Source organism: Ursus arctos, unplaced genomic scaffold (genome assembly GCF_023065955.2).
Source record: "Ursus arctos isolate Adak ecotype North America unplaced genomic scaffold, UrsArc2.0 scaffold_5, whole genome shotgun sequence".
Lineage (NCBI taxonomy): Eukaryota > Metazoa > Chordata > Mammalia > Carnivora > Ursidae > Ursus > Ursus arctos.
In genome coordinates, this window is record NW_026623067.1 from 22,181,353 (window position 1) to 22,197,809 (window position 16,457).

The window sequence follows — 16,457 nt, forward strand, 5'->3', positions numbered from 1 at the left end:
AGTCATCTGGGGTAGGATGTTTCTTTGCAGTAAGCCATTTCACAGACATAAAAATGGTGTGTGTAAGGGGGCTTCCTTAATCCTCCCTGTGCTCCAAGATTACGGAGCTCAGATCAAATTCAACATTGTCAGATCATACAATTACCAGCGGCAACAAAATCATTTAGGTCATGTGGCACCACGTGACGTCAGCAATATTGCCAGTGAATGTAATGGGAGAACTGAATTCATTTGTAGTACAGGAAAATAATACTAAGGGCGCCTGGGTGGCTCAGCCGTTAAGCGTCTGCCTTTGGCTCAGGTCATGGCCCCAGTGTCCTGGTATCAAGCCCCGCATCGGTCTCCCTGCTCGGCGGGAAGCCTGCTTCTCCCTCTCCCACTCCCCTTGCTTGTGTTCCCTCTCTCGCTGTCTCTCTCTGTCAAATAAATAAATAAAATCTTAAAAAAAAAAAAGAAAAGAAAAATAATACTGTTTTAGCCTAAAGGAATAACTTCAGAGCCATTTTAGTATTAAAGGCAATTCAGAAGTGGAAATGTCCTCTTAAAATAAGGAGAAAATAAGCTTTACATTTTACTGATGTAGAAAGAAAACCTGAGCTGGCCTCTAGAAATCTGTAATAATCATCATACAAAAAGGGTGACAACAGAAAGAAAAGGGAGCTATTACTTGAGCAACAACCACTTATTTCAGGTTATGAGCTTAGAACAAGACACTTCTAAACTTTACATCATTTTCTTATATTTCTTTATTTTTGCAAATCAGGGGATGCAGCAAGGAGAATTTTAGTAATGCCAGTAATGAGTAAGTCTTTGGAATGTGGGGAAAATCACATATCATATTTCTACCTAGTAACACATATAATTTATATGAAAAATAAAGATCATTGAGCATATGCTCTGAGCCAGGCACTAATCTAGGGGGTGGTGTTAGTGTGAAGAAAGACATACAAAGCCCTGACTTTGTGGTACTTCATTTCCAGGGAAGAAGAAAGAAAGAAAGAAGAAGAAGAAGAAGAAAAAAAAAGAAGTTAATAAAGAAAGAATCATATGATAGTTATTAGTTGTTATAAATAGTTGATTGTGTCCCCCCAGAATTCATAGGATTCATACTGGGAATCCTCAACCTTAGTGCCCCAGAATGTGACTGTATTTGGAGGTAGGGTCTTTAAGAGGTAATTCAGTTAAAATGAGGTTATTAGAATGTGCCCTAATCCAATATGACCAGAATCTTTACAAGAAGAAAGCTGGACACAGACGACTTAGAGGGAACCATATGTGAGAAGATGTCCATCTACAAGTCAAGGAAAGAGGCCTCAGAAGAAACAATCTCAGAACTCTTAAGCCCCAGAATTGTGAGAAAATACATTTCTATTGTTTAAGCCACCCAGTCCGCGGTGCTTTGTTAGGGCAGTGCTAGCAAACAGTAATGAGAAGTGTTCCGTGGAAATAAAACCATGATCTGATACCACATGACTGATGGGAAAAAGTCTGGGGGGAAAGGCGCAGCTTGGTTAGAGAAATCAGTCAAGGTCCGTGTGAAGAGATGCCATTGCGATATGAACGAACCATGCTAAACCCAGGGTAGCCACATTGCTGGGAAAGAAGACGGAATTGTAAAGCCCCAAGGAACACGAATGAGGCCAACAGGGCTGAAGGAGGAGGTCATACTTAAATTTGGTTGCTGGACACTAGGAATCTATAAAACATCAGGAGAATGTGCCACAGCCTACATACAGATAATGGTTCTACTTTCTTCTCTCTTTCGGAATCCATACAAACAAATCTTCTGGGCTGCCAAAGCTAGGAACCAGGCAAAAACTGAACTGAGAGCCAAGGACCTACCCTTTACTTTCAAAGTGTAAATGATAATAAAAACCACACTGAGACTTTGACAGGCTTCATCACCCAAATAGTGTATTCTATTGTCTATCTCAAGTTGATTACCTGTGAAAGACAGAAAATAGAGGGCCATCTGGAGGAAGCACAAAATAAAAATTGATTCGGGGAAGTACAGGAACAAAGTCATATAACCACTAAATCAGGTAATTCATGCTCAAAGGCATGTTTCCAAAATTGTGTTTATGATCTCAAATAACATAAGAGAATTAATGGTTAAGAGAAAGAAAACTATCACACAAAAATGCCTTCCCATCACCTCAGCTCCCACATAGACAGAATCAGACACACTGTTAAAACCCAGCCCAACTGCATGTCTGGGAAAACTTTCACCCTTAAAATATATTTCTCAGGGCAGGCTTATCAAACCCCTTAAGATTATCAGAAGAAATGAAATGTATACAGAAATTATATATAAACTATATCAAGGATGGAAAATACATGACAGATTTATCTTCTTCCTCACTTGTCTCTCCCTTTTTAAAAATTTATTTATTTATTTGAGAGCAAGAGAGAGAGAGCAGGGAGAGGAGCAGAGGGAGAGGGATAAGCAAACTCTAGGCTGAGTGTAGAGCCTGACTTGGAGCTTGACCTCAAAACCCTAATATCATGACCTGAGCTGAAATCAGAGTCCCATGCTCAACCGACTGAGCCTGCCAGACGCCCCATCCCTCACTTGTCTCTGAAACTCATGATAAAGTATCACCAATCATGCCTGACCCTCTCATAATGTACTGCAGTCATCTTAATGGGGGGCTGAAAAATGTGGACTATTGTTTGAACTACTTGAATATTTTTCTCTTTGGCATCCCTAACCATGTGACATGCCTAGAGTTAGCCGAAAGCCTCTGTCCACCTAAATGGGAATGAAAAGAGGGTTGACAACTTGTTACAGCAAGAATATAAAGAGAAAAAGAGATAATCCACTTCTCTCTGCTCTAAGACAATAGTTTTGAAAGGTCAATTGTGTTACAGGAAAAAAAAAATGCTCTGAATTCCTGTATCTGCCATTTTGGAATTGGGATGTAGGCTTGGTGGCCTTGATACGGAAGCTTTATTTTAAGATGTTGACCAAAGAGCAAGCAGAAGATGGTAAGACTTTAGTCCCTAGAGAAGCAGATACTCAGACACATGCTGGATATCCTTCTTCATGGCCAAACTCACAGAAAGAAGAGCTATGTTAAAAAGTTTGAAAAAAAATCAAGGATTCTGAAGTCAGCTGTCCTATGAACTACACTCAAGCAAATCTAGAAACAGCCATTATCAAAATAAACTAAGCAATGAGACAAACACCAGGCCTCTTTTAGTTCCCATGTGGCATGGTATACAAAAAGCTAGATGTTCCCATACACCCAATGGGTTCTCAGAAGATAGCTGAGTTGGGACTACGGACCTGCCCCTGGCAGTCTCCTGTAGCAAAGAAGAGAGTGATCCCAAGGCAAAAACTAAGAATCCAACAGACCAGTTTAGGGAGCTTATTGTGTTACCAGGAGCCAAGGTTAGCTCGGAAAAATCTGGGAAATGCCTTGACACAGCATAGAAACAGACTAGCTGTTATTAGTTAGGTCGGAATCCAGACCAGCTAGATCCAGCAAGATTCCAGAAGATGCTACATAAATCTGAAGACCCTTCCTGCCCTTCATCACCAAGAAGACACGTGTCATTCCCCTTCCATTTGACCAGATGTCAACTTGAAAAGGTATGGGGAAGAGGGTAGAATTCTAAGACTAAATACTTATCTAAAAGGTTCTTTCATTATGACATTAGATTAAATTACCAGTTTGCACACGAATCTTTAGTTGCCCATCCCCATATACATAATAACTCAGCAAGATATTTATGATGAAAAATCAAATGATTAATTTTTTTAAATTTTATAAGAGGCTATATTTTCTTTGCCCCCCTAAATATAAGTAACTAAGTGAATCCACTAAACAATAGACTGGAGATATTGAAGTCTGTGGGCCAAGTCTTTTTCTTGGACAGCGTTAATGTGTTAAAAACAGGTGTCTCTATAACTTTTTTTTTCTATGTGTATATACCTGACTTATCTACAAAACCATTTCACATTGACACGTCCTATCTGTAAAAGGTTACTTCAGGCAGATTATATCAGGTCTTGGCATCTTGGAAGATAGGTAATTTTTTTTCAGGTGTTGTTTTCCTAATGTCTGTCGTGTTGATTAAACTTTAACTCTCAAATACTAATCTACTTCCTTGATCTCAAAGCTTTTCAGATGGGGTGGGAAGTGCAAAGGATACTGCCAAATCCATAACAAAATTTATCACACTAAGTTAGCTTTCAGTCAAATTAGACTTATTTACCGAGGCATCACACAAAAATACTTTTGATCATTAACATTAAAAGCGACATAGCTGGGTCATGGGCTCATCAAAGCACTTTAAAGAACCCTTTCTCTTCCCCTGAGATTCTGAATGTATAATGCTCCTGTTCCTTTGTCTGTTTCTTTCTCTCAATCCTTGTATACCTTCCTGCCTTTTCCTTTCCTTCACAGACACACATATTTTCTCATTAGTTTTCTAATTGGATTCCCTGTTTTTATCTTGTAGACATCAGCATCCTCCTATGGAGAGATAAGGTTCACTTTGACATCCACTTTTATCTCTGGTTTCAAAAGAAGTTCTTCATGATGAGAAAAGACAACTGCATGTACTTTTATGTAAAGCCATGCATTCCAAATTCCGAAAATAGATAGCATAATTTAGTATTATGAAAGTACAGGCTCTGATCTGATATTTATCATGTCTCTGAGCAATAACCATTCTTATAAAGCAATTCACATTAGTATTCCTAGTGGGCTAGTAATAGACCCTACAGAAGATAAAAACAAAAACGAAGTATTCCTTCATTTCTTCAGAGTGATGGCATCTTTTGAAGTTACATTGCAAATGCTTGCATGGATAAGGAAACTGAAAATGAGAAGTGAGTGCCTTTGAAAGGTTTGCTTGGTATATTCTCCATTATGGACAGGGTACTACAATTTCATTTATTATTGCACATATATAACTTGGGTACTTTATTATTAATTTAATTATCAAGTTCATCACAAAAAAATACAAAATTTGTTAGTTTTATGGACAATTAAAAAAAGAAACTTTATAGAGACGTTTTCAAAAACAAATTGCTTAAACCAAGTATTATGCAATGTCTTGGTCATTCAATCTAATGAAGTAGAAAGTGCAACAGACCAACGTCCTTGGTTGTGGCCCCATTTCTTCAGAGAACCTTGTTATCTTCGTCACTGACCATGTAATCGGTCAGCGATTTTCTCATCAGTCGAGTGGGCAAATTTGACTCTGAAAGTCCCCTTCCAAGTCTGTAAACTTGTGGCTCACTATTCCAAACTAATGAATAATGTGAAGAAGTATCTAAACAGGACTAGAGCTGGTTATAATGCAACAAAAAGAGGGCTTTCTTTTCTTATTTGGATTCTACAACTGAAGATAGATAGATAGATAGATAGATAGATAGATAGATAGATAGATACACAAAAAACAAAACTGACCATGTACAGGACCTGCCTGGTGCCTGAAAAGACATATAGCCATGTCCTAACCCTTAGAACCGGTAACTGTTACTTTAGTTGGAAAAACGGCCTTTGCAGATGTGATTCAGTTAAAACTCTGGGGAGGAGGAGTTTATCTTGGATGGTCCAGCTGGGCTCTAGATACAATCACAGAAAAGAGAGAGGCAGAGGGAGTTTGGAGAAGAAACAGAGAAGACAAGGGGGCCATGAGAAGAACACAGAGATTTGAGTGATGTGGTCTCAAGACAAAGAAAGCAAGGCAGATGGAAGAAGTAAGAAAGGTTTTCTCTTAATGGAGTATCAAAAGGGAGTGTGGCTCTGCCCACACCTTGATTCAGGCTCCTGGCCTCCAGAACTGTAAGCCACCCAGTCTCTGGTAATTTGTTACAGCAGCCTCAAGAAACTTCTACAGATCCGTTCCCCATGACGAAGACCTTCCCCTTCCTCGACCTTCCACATCCCTTAGGATAACGTTCTCCTCAGGGAGCCAGGGTGGGGTCCAAGCAGCTGCTACAGCTGTTTTTGGTCCACACTCCAATCTCTCCCTATGCTTATCTCTTTATTTCTGAACCTTCCTTCTTCAGGCTCTGGTTTTATCCACATTAGCAGCAACTTAAAATTTTCAATGCCTTATCATTCCATGATGTGCAAAGAGGCAAAAGGGGAACATTTCCCAGCTTTCAGAGAAAACTTTTAGAAAATTAGTTAAATGTTATTATACATAATAATTCATATTATACAAATTGGGGAGAAGCAAAATACAGTATTTCCCAAGTATCTTTTTTTATAATAATTTTTTATTATGTTATGTTAGTCACCATGCAGTACATCCTTAGTTTTTGATGTAGTGTTCCATGATTCATTATTTGCGTATAATACCCAGTGCTCCATGCAATACGTGCCCTCCTTAATACCCATCACCAGTCTATCCCAATCCCTCACCCCCTTCCCCTCTGAAGCCCTCAGTTTGTTTCCCAGAGTCCATGGTCTCTTCATTCCCCCTTCTGTTTACCCCCCTTCATTCTTCCCTTCCTTCTCCTACCGATCTTCCTGCTATTTCTTATGTTCCATAAATGAGTGAAGCCATATGATAATTGTCTTTCTCTGCTTGACTTATTTCAAGTAGCTTAAAGAAAATTTCCAAATGCTACTTCTGTCGGCTGTCAACTCAACTCTTTCAACTGAACTCTCAGACATGCTTTTATCTTTCATTTCCTAACCCTTACCCCTCTGAATGGATAACTGTACTACTTTGTCCTAAATAACAAGATGTATAACTCACACTATAGCCTTCTCATGAATTAGTTCCTTTTATGTGTTGGGCGTTGATATTGATTATGTTCATTTTCTTCCTTCGGTAGTGGCCTAAACCTCATCAATCAACAGGTAGGCAAATACAAAACAAAATAATCAGGTTTTCCAAGGAGGCTCCATGTAAAGTAATTAGGTCTAAATAATCACAGGGTGGGGATTCTAAGCAGAACAATCCATCCAAACCAAAAAATGTAGATGGGAAAATTGCATGGAGACAGCTCTTTCCAAGAAAGGGCTTGAGAAGCACATTGATTGCTCCTTTCCTAGAAGCTGTTAGGCTCAAGTTATTTCATTAATAAACCCAGTAATACTGCTTGGGATAACTACCCCACTCATCCCATCACCATGTTGTTTTCCTAAGTGCATTCAATATCATATACATTTTGAAAGGAATTTAAACTGACTTTTCTCCCAGAAATGGGGAAAGAAAAATAAAAGGCCTTTAAAACACATCAGAGATGGTATGTTTTTCAATTAGTTTTTTATATTTGGTTTGTTTATATTGGTTAGGAAGAACGGAGCAATTTTCACCAACATAATCTCATTAATCTCCAAGTTTTCTATCTTCAAGAGAAAGCTACATAGCAGGCTATTTATTTTCTGTTCAGTGAATTCTTGTGCCATTCCCTTGCAGTTTAATGAACAGTTTCTCCAAATCCTGAGAGGAGCTGAAGTGTTTATTTCAGCAAATAATATGTTTGCGGAAGCACACATCATTACAGAAATCTTTCCTGGGAAACTTCCATGGTGACATATCACGGCCTCTTAGTTCACTGGGCAAAAGAAGGTCATAATAAAGCACATTGATATTCTGCCCAATGCTGCAGTTTTTCTTCACTAATAATAGAGTACTGGAATCTACCAAAGCATTTATACCTTTAAATTAATAGATTTTAAAACTATGAGTTTTATTTCCAGGCAACTTTAAATTGATTTGTTACTCTTTATTGTAATATACATATTCCAAAAGTACACAGGGCACCTATGAGCTTCTCCAGATGGCATATATTCGTGTTACCAACACCCAAATTACGAAGCAGACCGTGATTGGCACCCAGGAGATACCCTCATGCCCCTCTTTCCATCACTACCTCTAACCTCACCACTGTTCTGACTTCACTCACTGTGGGTGGATTTGTTGTATTCATACTTCATACAGATAGAATCATGTAAGGTACACTTCGTTGTGTCTTGTTTCTCTCATTCAACATTATATCTGTGACATTCTTCCCTATTGTTGTGCACTGTTATAAAACATTTGTTCTCATTCTACACAACAGCATTCCACTGTGTGAATATACTATGACTCGTTTACCCATCATACCATTGATGAACACTTGATTCAGGTGTGGAACTATTACAAATTGTACTTTGATGGACATTCTTATACATCTTTTGGTGAAAATAATTATATGTTTCTGTTGGATACTTGCCAAGGAGTGAAACTGCTGAATCATTATATGTTATTTATATCTATATCTATCTACCAATTCAAATATATTCATATATATTCATATATATGGGTCATTATATGTAATTTATATTCACATATATATTCAAATTTAGTGACTAACACTAGTTTTACCAATTGGTTGTACCAATTTTCACTCTTAAGTATTTGAGGGTTCCAACTGCTTCACATATTTATCAATACTTGGTATTGTTGTGTTTTTCACTTTAGGCATTCTGATAGTTGTGTCCTGTGATGGAATTGGGTTAAATTGGCATTTCTTTGATAACTGAGTTAGGACACCTTTCATATGTAAATTTGCCCTGTGTTTGATGTTCTTCAAGTATTTTGCCAATTTTTCTCCTGAGTCCCTCCCTGTCTTTTTTCTCTTTCATTTCCAATAGTTCTTGAAAAACCTTGGCTATAAGTACTTTATAAATAAATATAGTGTGTATACTCCTCCCACTCTGAGCATTGTCTTTTCAACCCCTTAATGCTTTTGACAAATAGAAGTTCTTCAATTTTACTATAGACAAATGTATAAATTCTTACTTCCATCGTGGGCACTTTTTGTGTGTGTCCAGTTTAAGAAATCTTTTCCTACAAAGGATCATGAAGATGTTCTCCTGCGGTTTAAAAAAAAAAAAAAAACTAGTAGTTTGCCCTTTGCATTTAGATTGCAAGCCATCTGGAGTCAATTTACTGTGCACAGTATGATATAGGATTGAAGATACTTTTTTCTCCGTATGAATGAAATCCATCCAGCACTATTTATTGAAAATCATCCCTTTTTTCTACTATGCTTTGAAAACGGTTTTTTGGTCATGAAAATTAACCAGGTATCAATCTAGCCTCTCTCTTTTGAACTTATCTATAATCACAGCTTTAAAACTTTAATTTGGAAAAATGTAAACCCACTGATAAACAATAAATAACACCTTTATTAAGTTTCAGAATTGGAAACAGGATTTAAAAATGGGAAGAAGTAACTGTTCTCTAACTATTTTATGTTTTTGTTTTGTTTTTGTTTTTAAATATGTCTTTGGGACACCTGGGTGGCGCAGTCAGCTAAGTGTCTGATTCTTGGTTTTAGCTCAGGTCAAGAATTCGGGGTCGTGAGATTGAGCCCTGTGTTGGGCTCCGAACTCAGCATGGAATCTGCTTAAGACTCTCTCTCTCTTGGGGCGCCTGGGTGGCACAGTGGTTAAGCGTCTGCCTTCGGCTCAGGGCGTGATCCCGGCGTTATGGGATCGAGCCCCACATCAGGCTCCTCCGCTATGAGCCTGCTTCTTCCTCTCCCACTCCCCCTGCTTGTGTTCCCTCTCTCGCTGGCTATCTCTGTCTCTGTCAAATAAATAAATAAAATCTTAAAAAAAAAAAAAGACTCTCTCTCTCTCTCCTCTGCCCCTCCTGCTCATGCTCTCTCTCTCTAAAATAAATGTCTTCAAAAAAATATTTTTAAAAATTTAAAAATTAAAAAAATAAAAATAAAATAAAATATGTGATTGACCTATAAAATAGCATTATTATTAACAACATTCTCCTATCCCCTTTGTCCTGAGGTGCAATCTGTCCTGAGAACACTCAAAAACAGACATGATCCTGGGCCCCACAGAGGAGTAACTGGAAGCTATTATCACTTCCTTCACCAGGTACACCTTTCGGCTTTCTCTCATCCGTCTATTCAAAATTCCATTTTATTCTCTTATTTCTGAATGTATTGATACTTCCTCCCCTTCCAAATGATCTTTAGCAACATTTGCCTTAGCTCTGCCAATGGAAATTGAACTAACACGTATTGAACATCTATTAGGCAATGTGCTAGTTGTCTCTTAAAATAATATTTCAAATATGTAGACCCAAATGATCTGCAAAAGAGATCATTTTCTTAGTTTTACAACTGTAATAACTATGAATATTTTTAAAGAGATCAGAGATGAGAGACTTTGATGAGAACTTGATAAAAGCTGTGGTTTTTCTCTCCTGAAAATACCCATATACACAAAATGATACATAAAATTTCAAGGGTTCCTAAGACCACACAGGTGGAGAACTTTTTCACCAGCAAATCTCATAAAGCAATTATTATTCTCTATTATGAGGGTGATTCTCCACGAGCATCTTTGATGGTTAATAGCACCCTGGGTACAACATGCTGCTTTATTGAGGATAATTTTGTGGTTGCTCTTAGGGCTTAATAAATGATTCCAATATAAAAACATACTAAACAGAATATAGTAGGTATCTATTGTTTTAATTCTAGACAAATCTGAGACACTTCATTTGGTACTAATAAGTTTCTAAAAACCCTTTTAAAAAGCAGTGTCATTAAGAATCGTCATTTTCTTCAGCTATATAATGAAACACTTAGTGGTTGCCCCTTCATCCTATCTCTCAGCCACTAGCTAAGAGAAAGACAGAATGTCTTATTACCAGCTTTTTTCAAATAAATAGAAGAACAAAATATAATTGTTTTTGTGTAGTTCTAAGAGAGCACCCTGCAGGTGGCCCTTTCTTTAAAGAATGAAAATATACTTAATCAATTTGTGTTACAAAATGTATCAATTTGTTATGACATTCAGAGAGGCCACATGGAGTGCTCTGCGGGGCCATATTTGGGTTCTGACACCCACGGAGCCTCCCACGTCTGAACACAAGCCCAGAACACAAAGCCCGCATGTGGTGTCACAGAGCCAGCTGTGTACTGCAATTAACTGCAACTTCAGTCCCTCATCCTCGACATCTCCTCACCCAAAAACCTGCTGTTTTTATTTCTTCTTACAGCTCCACAGACGTTAAAGCTGTCATCTCTGACTTCTATCTAGCAGGAGCATTCTTTGCTTCCTCAAAAGAAAAGCAAACTCCAGGAAATAACACCCTGCTAGGTGTGACACCAAAGCACCAGCATGTTGATCTCCATGCGCTGGTCGCTTCTGCAGCATGCTCAAGGTGTCTTCAAGAGGTAAGATTAAAAAAAAAAATCAAAATTTATTTTTCAGTCTAGAAATTGTATTCCTGGTACTTCCTGAAACAATCTAGTCTCATGAAAAACCCTCATGATTTGTATATTATATTGAATAGGGCAATTTCTATTTGCTTAGTGACCCTGTAGGGGTCAGAATCCTACGTTTACTAGACATGAGGATGTTGAGCTGAGTTTTGGCTCTTTGCTAGTAAAACTAGTAACTACTTTTGTTTTCAGAGAGCATACGCAGAAGAAAAGAAATTAGAGGTCACACAATAATTTTTAATACACTGGATTATTGGTATTACCAATTGGTATTACCCATTGTGCCACTGTTCTCATTTTACCCAAGTAGTCTTCCCACTGTCCATCCCTCTACTCACTCTCCATTCTCCTATTCTGCTTTTCGATTTCAAACCCACCTGGACAAGTCCCAGTTAAGATTAAAGCCAATTCTGATTAGCTTGGCCTGTTCCTGAGGAATTGAATATGGCTAGAACAAAACCACTCAACAATTCTCACTTTAAATTAACAGTCATGAACATTGAGTAGGCTCTTAACATTGTCCTGCCATCTTACTATTTTCCTCAGCCAATCCACACTTCCTCTCTCTGGGTGGATCATTTCTGTACTCCCTTTTCCTAGATCTGTCATTTTCCAAAACTTCCTGTCAGTACATGACATTTTTAGATATTTCAATGAGAAAATACGAAAAATTGGAAGGGACTTCTGGATGTTTCCATTTCTAAAACTAACAACCTACGAGCAACTGCACTCACATATTTGGCCCTCACTTCTATCGCAGAGGTTTAAAAATAAGCCCTTCATGGAGCAACTGGGTGGCTCAGTCGGTTGAGCATCCAGCTCTAGATTCTGGCTCAGGTCATGATCTTAGGGTCAGGAGATTGAGCCCCAACTGGGGCTCCACGCTCAGTTCAGAGTCTGCTTAAGATTCTCTCTCTCTCTCTCTGCCTCTGCCCCTCCCCCATAAATAAATAAATAATACACTTAGTCAATTTGTGTTACAAAATGTATCAATTTCTTATGACATTCAGAGAGGCCACATGGAACGCACTCTCTCTCTCTCATAAATAAATAAGTCTTCAAAATAAATAAATAAATAAATAAGCCCTCCACTTCAGCAATGGGTTCAATCCTACTTTGTCTATCAAGGACTCACTTCTGTAATCGATTACTCTTTCTTCTGCAACATCACCTTTTCTGCCTGAAGGGATTATTTCCATCTTTGTATAAAGATGTTGTAATATAGTGTATCTAAAAAAATAAACATTCTTGACTCTTTATCCCTTATTAGCTTCTTCTTCATTTGTCTTCCTTCCTATACAGCAAAATTCTGGTGAGGAATAATAATGGCTTGGTCCACTTCCTCTCCTTCTATGGTCCAAAGTCTGTGTTCATCTTTACCACTTCACTAAAAGCACTTATCAAGATGCCTACTGATCTCTATGTTGCCAAGTTCACGATTATTATCTGCCCCATCTTCTTCTCCTTCTCTGGGCTTTTAGTATACTTTTTCCTACCTGAAATAGTTTTTTCAAGTGACTTTCTAGACACCACACCCTCCTGATTCTCCTCTTATATTACTAGCTGACTCTTTATGGTCCTCTTTGACTTTCCCCAAGAACTTAGCTCTCAGCCTTCATCTCTCTCTCTCTTCTCTACACTTACTCCCTTTGTGGTCACATCCATGCCTGAGGTTTCTAAATAAATAAAACCTCTGCACTAATACACAAAATAGTGTATTGTCTCTGACCTCAGTTTCTCCCCTGAGTTCTGTCCTTGTATATCCAACAGGTTAATTTGGTATTGACTCTTTGATGTCTAATAGGCATACCACACTTAACATCCAACATCAAATTCTTTATTTCACCTCAAACCTTCTCCTCTCTAAATTTTCTTTATTTCAGTAAATGGCACCAAGATTCTGCCAAATGCCCAGGTCAAAAATCCTGGAGTTGGGGCACCTGGGTGGCTTGGTCGTTAAGCGTCTGCCTTCAGCTCAGGGCATGATCCCAGAGTCCTGGGATCAAGCCCCACATCGGGCTCCTCCACTGGGAGCCTGCTTCTTTGTCTCCCACTCTCCCTGCTTGTGTTCCCTCTCTCGCTGGCTATCTCTCTCTGTCAAATAAATAAATAAATAAAATCTTAAAAAAAAAAAATCCTGGAGTCATCCCTGACTTCTCTCTTCCTGCTTACCAACGTACAATCCAAGAGCAGACTGTGTCATCTTTTTCTTCAAGACATAAACAGAATTGAATGAATTTTGGCTATTCTACCAATACTACCCCACTCCCAGTCCCTATCCATTTGTACATGAAATAATGTAGTAGACTCGAATTCTCTTTCAGCCTATATGTCACATAAAGTCATAAATGAGCATTGGAATTAGTCAATCCAAATAAGTATTTAAAATTATGTAATATTATTTCATTCCTAGACACCAAGTCTTCCACAGCTTCCTTCCACATTAAAATCCAAACCCTTAACCTTGACCTACAAAATTAGACATGGTCTGGTCCCTGAATACCTCACTGACCTATTATCTGAAAACTCGTTCCTTTGCTCACCATACTCTAGTCACTGTTTCTTCCATGAACTCAACAAGCACAATCCTGCAGGGCCTTTGCACTTCCTATCCCCTCTGTCTGGAATGCTCTTCTCCCAAATATGCACATGCTTCACCCCTTCAGGTCTTTTAGGTCTTGCACCTACCCAGAGAAGTGATCACTCTACCCTACTTGAAATCATAGAACTTTGATCCCTTCTCTTTTTTGTCTGTTTTACTTCTTTCATAGCACTTACTACTACCTGATACTGTTTCACGTGATTATTTTATCCATACTTAAAATAAAAGCTTTCTGGGGCACCTGCGAGGCTCAGTCAGTTAAGCATCTGACTCCTGACTTTGGCTCAGGTCACGATCTCAGGGTTGTGAGATCAAGCCTGCATCAGGCTCCACGCTCAGCAGGGAGTCTGCTCTAGATTCTCTCTCTTCCTCTCCCTCTACCCCTCCATTCTGCGCATGCGTTACCTCTCTCTCCCTCTCTCTAAAAATAAATAAATAAGTCTTTAAAATATAATCTTTATAAGGGTAGGCATTATGCTAGTTTTATTTATTGTTATAGTTTCAGTGGCTATAACTGTGCTCCATTTAAAGCCAGTAATCATTCAGCTTTTGTTAAATGCACAAACGCTTCCTGAACCCTAACCTGATGAATTCGCTAACTCTTGTTCAGAACCAACACTATGTATCTATCATCAGAGACAGTCCAGTCAATCAATAGTTTCATTTTTTTGGCAAGTTAAGTGAATATTAAAAGAGTATTAAAACAAAAGGGAGTTAACTTCATTCATAAAATTTAATTCATTTCAATTAAAGAAAGGGCATGTTGAAATAGCAGGCAACTTTAAAAGCAATTGTTGTCAGGAAGTAGCTGTCTTCTAGAAATAAAAGAAATTCCTTTCCCTAAAGCAAACTACACAGTAAGAAACTATTTCCAAAGTAAAAATAACATTATCAAAACTTACATAACAATTATTTTTTTAAATAAATTTAATGTGATCTCTGCTAAGGGCTCATGACTTACGGAAGGTAGAAAAACCTTGCTTCCTAAAAGAACTGTTTGTGCCCAGCTGGAGTTACATGGTCAGCACTGAACCGTAGCATAGAAGCATCTATTTGGTACACTGTGGGTACCAATGGAACATTACCAGGCAGGAGTCTAACTCTTCCTGAAATTTTTCATAATGTCCTCGGTTATTACCTTGTCCTAATAAGCTAATACTGGCTTAATAATTGTTGGAGCTATTTCAACTCATTCATGTAATAAGAACACTTTATTTTTTAATATAACTTGAAATTTTTCTATTATGGAACAATCTCAAGTATTCTGTGTAGCTTTCAAATAAACAGAAATCAAAAGTAAGGTAAGTGTTAATTGATTTTCTAATGCTCATTGGTGTTCCTTCCTAAATTACTGCCATCTAGGAATACAAAGCTATGGTCCTATGAACTTTTAAGCACTAATGCTACCAGTTATGTGTAACAATGAACTTACATTTGGGGTTAATTTAGAATCTCTACAAATAAATTTCTGAGGCTCAGAGTATATATTCTGTTCCATGTAATAGTATTACTTCAAAATTAAAGTTTATTTGAAAATAAATTTGGCATTTCTACTTTTAGCTCTTTATTAAGGAGTGTGACTTCAATAAAAAGGAAGACTCTCAGTTTGGCTGAGTGCTGGGGGAAAATTCAGGAAAATAAAATTGGAACTATGAGTTGGGATAGAGATGAACTTTGTTCTCTAACAAGACAATACTTCACTTGTGCCAATATATAAATACGGACTTTAAAATATCCAAAGGAATATCTTCCTAGGTGTGTTCTATGGAATTAGTCATGAAAGAGAAAAGGATTTGGAAGTGTTGGGAGGAAAATCTTCAAGATAGGAGCAAGCCAACATGGGTTCTGCAAGAGAAGGAAAGAAATAGAGGGGTCAGAGGTGAAATGGGGAAGAGTCATGTGTTCTTCTCAATAGTTGCTGTGGGGCATGTGACATATATTCTCTTGTCCATCTCCTTTGTGCAATTTGTACTAGAAGGTACATTGTCACTAATAGTGACACCTGCATGGGCTGATTCCTTCGGGAAACTGGAAGGACTGACTGCCATCCACGCGAATGTGGGATTAACAGAAAAATAACTCATGAATGTAGAGGTGGAGAAGGAGGAAGTGCCGATGCCTGAATCAGGCAGTCTTTTCAATTCACCCCTACTTCTGGAATTCAGCAAGTCAGTACCAGCTTTCACCAAAAGGCTATTGTCCCACCACAAAATAATCCTGGAATAGTTTGAATATCATGTTAATAAAATTCATTTATAAAACTGAACTTACGGGGCTCCTGGGTGGCTCAGTCAGTTAAGTATCTGCCTTCTGCTCGAGTCACGATCCTGGGGGTCCTGGGATTGAGCCCGGCATTGGCCTCCCTGCTCAGTGGGGAGTCTGCTCTCCCTCTGCCTGCTGCTCCCCCTGCTTGTGCATGTGCGCTCTCTCTCTCTCTGTCAAATAAATAAATAAATAAATAAATAAATAAAATCTTTAAAAAAAATGAAACTGAACTTAACAATTGACTTCATTTCTTTTTTTTTTTTAAGATTTAATTTATTTATTTGACAGAGAGAGAGACAGCCAGTGAGAGAGGGAACACAAGCAGGGGGAGTGGGAGAGGAAGAAGCAGGCTCCCAGCATAGGAGCCTGATG

At 38.2% G+C, this 16,457-nt stretch overlaps 1 long non-coding RNA gene across 1 annotated transcript in view; it reads right to left on the reverse strand.

Moving 5' to 3' along the window:
- The window catches only part of LOC130542798 (uncharacterized), a 32,803-nt gene extending 16,577 nt beyond the window's left edge, over window positions 1–16,226 (reverse strand). Inside the window, exon 1 of the long non-coding RNA XR_008957633.1 lies at window positions 16,092–16,226. This is a non-coding gene — a long non-coding RNA (uncharacterized LOC130542798). The remainder of the gene's footprint in view (window positions 1–16,091) is intronic.
- Window positions 16,227–16,457: the final 231 nt, after the last annotated feature.